Source organism: Engystomops pustulosus, chromosome 8, assembly GCF_040894005.1.
Source record: "Engystomops pustulosus chromosome 8, aEngPut4.maternal, whole genome shotgun sequence".
Classification (NCBI taxonomy): Eukaryota; Metazoa; Chordata; class Amphibia; order Anura; family Leptodactylidae; genus Engystomops; species Engystomops pustulosus.
In genome coordinates, this window is record NC_092418.1 from 79,707,236 (window position 1) to 79,713,712 (window position 6,477).

A 6,477-nucleotide genomic window follows, 5' to 3' on the forward strand; every position below is an offset into this window, starting at 1 on the left:
CTACATTTTGGGGTTTATAAGATGTACCTTACTATACGACACACTCCAGATTTAGTCATCATAAAAGGAGAATTGTATGTAACACACCCAGTTAGCTGTGCAGGCCTCTTTTTCTTTTACGGCTTTTACTAACCCCTGCCGTAAACCAACCTAACATTACATCGGCATGCCCAAAGGGGTTTATGGAAAGGGCTAACGGGCTCACCCTCTCCGTACTGTGCAGTATATTACAGCAAACGCACGTTGTTAATACCCACAATTGGTGCTGGCACTGATCGCACATGTTCAGCCTTTTTCATGCTGGTCTTCACCAGAGTCTGCCTCAAATCAGGATGGTCTTGCTGCAGCAGGGTACCACCAGGTCGTTCCAGAGGTGCGAATAGCCCGCGGGGTAGCCGAGGTTGAGGTACCTTAGCAGGAGACAGTCACGTGTTCAGGCGCAGGGTCAGGGCAGGCGGCAGAGATGCAAGGTCAAGTCCAATCCATGGTCAGCAATGGGAGATCCAGGCAGATTGGAACAGGAACACAGGAACACGGGACACAGGAACGCAGGGACACAGGAACGCAGGAACACAGGAACGCAGGAACACAGGAATCAAGAGCAGGAACACAGGACTCAAGAGCAGGAACACACAGGAATGGGAACTCAGGAGCAGGAACACACAGGAACGCAGGAATACTCAGAAATGTCGCAGGAAAAGCTTTCTCAATGGCATAGGCACAAAGATCCTTCAGGGTTTGCAGGAAGAGGCAGGCGTATATGGAATTAGTGGAAATGACCAGCACCAATTAATGGCGTGCTGGCCCTTTAAACTTAGAGAAGCCATCACCCGTGCGCCCTAGAAGGCGACCGATATGGGTCGCGGGACCACCTGTGACAAAAGTGCAGAAAGTTACACGAAAATTACACTTTATTAAAGGAAATCTACCACCAGGATGAAGGATTGTAAACCAAGCACACTGACATGCAGGTGTATGCCACCTCTGGCAGGATTCACTTTTCTTTAAGCTTCTTATGTCCTTGTTTTTAAAAATAAAAGGCTTAAAAAAATATGCAAATGAGACTGAAGAGCTCCAGGCTCTGTTAAAAGCTATGGAGCCTGGAGCCCCCCAGGCTCATTTGCATAGTTTTAAAATCCTGCCAAAGGGGGAACATACCGGTATTTTCACTAAGTTTGATTTACAATCCTTCATCTTTGTGGTAGATGTCCTTTAACTAGATCTATACTTTATTACATAGGCATAATATATACATTACTGGTATCACAACTGTACATTGTAACAACTTATAGCAATTTTTAGTGATGAGATGTGTGCAAATGATTGACATATAGAGTGAGTGTAAGTTATTTACTAAATACCAGCATTTAGCTAAGAAGTCCCTAGAAGCCAGTGTCTGCCTGTCTCCCTGCTCTCTCTTTATCATTGTCTAGGAAGTGGATACAATGGGGCATATTTATCAGCGCTAGCATATGATAAATGTCCCCTAATGTATCCAATACATATGTTTTGACACTGATCTCTGAGGATATCAGATATCAGGCTAAGTTATCAAACTCAAATGTTAAAGTCAGGTGTCAGGGTTAGGTATCAGTGTCAGATATTAGAGTCAGGGACAGTTGTCAGAGTCAGAACTCAGGTCTCAGTGTCATTTGTGAAATATACCATTATATGATCTTTGACTCTGAATTCTGACCATGTCCTACAATGGACAACGTAAAAGAGCCATTAATCATCCATTCATCCTGCAATACCAACATTTTTATCAGATTTCATTCATGTAGTTTTTCCTTGCTTAATATTTTTTAAAATTCCCTTTTCAATAAAGGGACATGTTGACATACCTAAAAGAAAATAGAAAAAAAATCAAATAGATATGAAATATTATTTACTTACATGTTTAAAAATTAAGAAAGCCACACAGAACCAAAAAAGTGGGACATTGTCACGGTTACACCCGCGATCCTCGGTACGGATTGAGGATGTACCCGTGCCTGCTACCGCGGTCCCCGCTCCCCCAGCCCTCACTTACCTCTCCTGGCTCCGGCCTGCACTCTGGCTTCCAGCATGTAGGCCGCATGCTTCTTCCCTGCAGTCGTGCGCTCCTGCCACTAGGGGGGGCGCGCACGTACTTCTCTCAGCCTTAAAGGGCCAGCGTCCTCCTTGTTGGCTCTGGCATTTCTGGCTCGGCTATATAGCCTGGCGACTCCCAGCATCTGCTGCCGGATCTTCAACTCTTTCTTCTGAGGAGAAAGCCTTCCTGAGCGTTTCCAGACGCCTCTGAGTTTCAGTGTTTCGTGGTGTTCCCTTGTTTCCTGGTGACCCGTGGTCCTGCCTGCCTTCCCGAGGGCCTGCCTGCCTTCCCGTGGTCCTGCCTGCCTTCCCGTGGTCCTGCCTGCCTTCCCGTAGTTCTGCCTGCCTTCCCGTGGTCCTGCCTGCCTTCCCATGGTCCTGCCTGCCTTCCCGTGGTCCCCGTGTCCCTTGGCTGCCACCGTGGGCCTAGTCGCACCCACGAAGCGACCTGGTGACTCTCCGCCGCAGCAAGACCATCCCGCTTTGCGGCTGGCTCTGGCGAAGACCAGGAGTTCACTTAGACTCTGCTCCCGGTTGTGGCTAAGGTTGTTATCTCCCGCGGTGGTCCAGGGAGTCCACTTACTTAGTCCTAAGGGACTATTCCCCTGAGACTGTGACAGACGTGTTATAGGTACTTAAATAATACCATAATAAACAGTTAATAAATGTGTCGTTATTGGTAGTTCATATAACAATATTAGCCAAACATTTTAAAAACATTTAAAAACACAATCTTGTGCATCAGATTTTGAGTAGCTGCCAGGAATATCATTGCTCCTAATCTTCCGGAGCTATGGTACAATACCAGCAGTCTAACTGCATGTAACATATCAAATGAAAGGAGGGGGCAGGCATCCCACGCGTTCCGCCACTAAGCCTTGTGGCTTCTTCAGGGGTGTATCAAGAAAGATACCATACATACTCCATTAAAAGCCTAGTTTTTCAGCACAAAAAAATGTGCTAAAACCCCAAACTCAGCTTATACTTGAGTAAAAAATATATCAAAACTGAGCTTTCTTGCTTCCCCGCTGCTGGCTATATACTGGGGCAGGGGGTTGGCTATATACTGGGGCAGGGGCTGGCTATATACTGGGGAAGGGGGCTGGATATATACTGGGGGATATGGGCTGGCAGGCTATATACTGGGGGGCAGGTGCTGGCTACATACTATGGGGCAGGGTCTGGCAGGCTATATACTGGGGAGGCTGTGACCAATGCATTTCCCACCCTTGGCTTATACTCCAGTCAGTAGGTTTTCCCAGGTTTTTGTGGTAAAACTAGGGGCCTCGGATATAATTGGGTCGGCTTATACTCGAGTATAATGTTGTATTGGCTTTTGTATTGTCCATGCCCCCTTCAACCATAACAAATGAGGAATAAGCTTCAGAAAACTTAGCAAATTGTGTTTAACTTAATCAAATACACTTTCATTTCTGCACAATTCAATAATAATTCCCTTATTTATATAGCGCACACAGAATACGCAGTGCTGCACAGAGCTTGCCAAATCGGTCAAACTCACAAGAATTTTTATGTGTATTTTCTTTTTAATGGCCAAAGACATCCCTTTGTTATTTTTTGACACATTTGTAAAATCAAATGGCATTCGCACAAGAGAAACACAAAGTTGCAAAGCAAACACAAACAACTCTAAACATGCTCTGATCAAAATCGCACAATTGACACGATTCCTTTTTAATAAAGTGACATGTTGACATATCTAAAAGAAAATCAATGGTCAAAATCGCACTATTGACACAATTGATATATGAAGAAAAACCATATGCCATATAGGAAAAGATATTGGGGCTTATTTAATAAGGGTCCCTGCGCACACTTTCGTCGCACTTTCTGTCATTTTCGGGTATTGCACAGCTGTGACAGGTATTTAACAGAGGTCAGCGCTGGAATTGTGTCGCACGCAATCGATTTTGGCGCAGCTGCGCTGCTTCCATGCAACACAAATTGGGGGTCGTGCCATCAGACAATCCAACTGATTCGGACTGAGCACGGGATTTAACTTTCAAATTGTGCCACAAGACAATGCATTTACATGCACCACAAAGAAGATGGTGAACTCCGGCGGACCTGATCAGGGAAGCGTCACAATCACGATATTGGGTGCACGATATTGGTGAATCGCGGCACAGTACATTATCGTCTGACAATGCACTTTCGGTGAACTCCACGGACCAGGTAAGTAAATGTGCCCCATTGTATGCAAAATTAGATAATGATACACCAGACAAGTTAAAAACAATTTAAAAAGGGGTCAAAAACCTGTACCCCTGAAAAGGGATCTATAAGGGAAGATGTGTTGGGAGATAGTGAGACTTGATAATAACACCATAAACTGGATATCCACTTCACACAACCCCCTCCCACAATTGTCCTGAGGAAGACTAGTGGCGATACGCGAAGAGCTTTCCCAGCCCCCTTCCCTCCACTGTCCTTTTGTTATTACTGGCCATTATTGTACAGGTATTTGTATTGGGTTGGTTTCATGGTATATTGTGTATCGCAGCATTGGTTTTCTGCTGTGCCACTCTATATATGCAGGCTTATTTCCCTTTTTTGCTTGGTTTGTAATCTTTTTACATACTTTTGAACAGTTGTGGGAGGGGATTGTGTGAAGGGGAGATCCAGTTTATGGTTTTAGGCGTTATTATCAGGTAACACATATCTCCCTATTGATCTCTTTTCGGGGGCACAGGTTTTTTACCCCCCTTTGTTATTTGTTTTTATCTTGAGTGATGCATAATTATTAGAGATGAGCGAGCACTAAAATGCTCGGTTACTCGTTATTCGAGACGAACTTTTCCCGATGCTCGAGTGCTCGTCTCGAATAACGAGCCCCATTGAAGTCAATGGGAGACTCGAGCATTTTTCAAGGGGACCAAGGCTCTGCACAGGGAAGCTTGGCCAAACACCTGGGAACCTCAGAAAAGGATGGAAACACCACGGAAATGGAAAGGAAACAGCAGGGGCAGCATGCATGGATGCCTCTGAGGCTGCTTAATCGCACCATTATGCCAAAATTATGGGCAACAGCATTGCCATGACAGAGTGACAGAATGAAGCTAGATAGCATCTAAAACATCCAATAATTGACCCTGACACTATAGGGGACTTCATGCAGAGGCAGCGGCAGCAGCGGCAGGCTAGAGAGTGGCATGGCGACATACCCTAAATGGACTCAGGCTTCAAACCAATGGGTGGCAGAGAGGAACCAAAGGAGGTGAGCAAGAAGCGCTCAAATAATATCGGTACATGATAAAAGTTTGCCAGTATATTTTGTGGATTACACAGCAGGGTGGCGACAAAGTTAACATGGAAGCCATGAAAACAACCCAAAATTCTGCCTGACACAGCTCGTTTGATAAGGGGACCATGTATGGAGGCAGTGAACTAGTAGTAGATTAAAGGTGCTGCAGTTAAAACTATGTTAGTTGGATCTTGGCATGGAGCTGGCGCGCCGCTGCCAGGCGAGCTTTCGCCAATCCAAGCCCCTGTCTCTAGGCTACTCCCCAAACAGCACTTCTAAGAACCTTTTGTATAAGATCAAGTGTAATAGCGTTCTTATAAGTTTAGGATATGGCGGGTGAGGGGAATGGAAACAGATGCGCAAGAAGCGCTGAAATAATATTGGTAAATGATAAAAGTTTGCCAGTATATTTTGTGGATTACACAGCAGGGTGGCGACAAAGTTAACAAGTTTGTTGTGGAAGCCATGAAAACAACCCAAAATTATGCCTGACACAGCTCGTTTGATAAGGGGACCATGTATGCCTACAGTTCATGCCAGTCGCTGCTCTGGCTGCCAGTCTCCTTTCGAATACAGTTTAAAATAATAACCCTCATCCATAAAGCTCTGTATAATGCTGCACCCCCCTACCTCTCCTCTCTTATCTCAGTCTATCGCCCAACCCGTGCTCTTAGATCCGCCAGTGATCTTAGATCAACCTCTACCCTAGTGCGGACCTCCCACTCGCGTCTCCAAGACTTCTCTAGAGCTGCACCAATTCTATGGAATGCTCTGCCCCGGACTATCAGACTAATACCTAACCTCCAAAGTTTCAAACGTGCTCTTAAAACCCATTTCTTTAGGCAAGCCTATAACACTCATTAACTGCATGAAGTTTTAACTCTTCTACTAACCCGTCCTGTGTCGTCCTCCCATCTGTTATCCAGCAACCAACAGGCACCAGACTTCTATGCAGTCCCATTCACCCTGGACCTGGTGACGGCTGAGTGGTTCAAGCGACAGCAATTCCATTTATTATATTTTGTTCTATTCCCTAAGAAGAATGGCTTGACCATTAAAAATTCTTTTACCTCGTGTTACCCCATCATCTTCATAAACCGTAAGCTCTGGCGAGCAGGGACCTAACTCCTGTTGTTCCA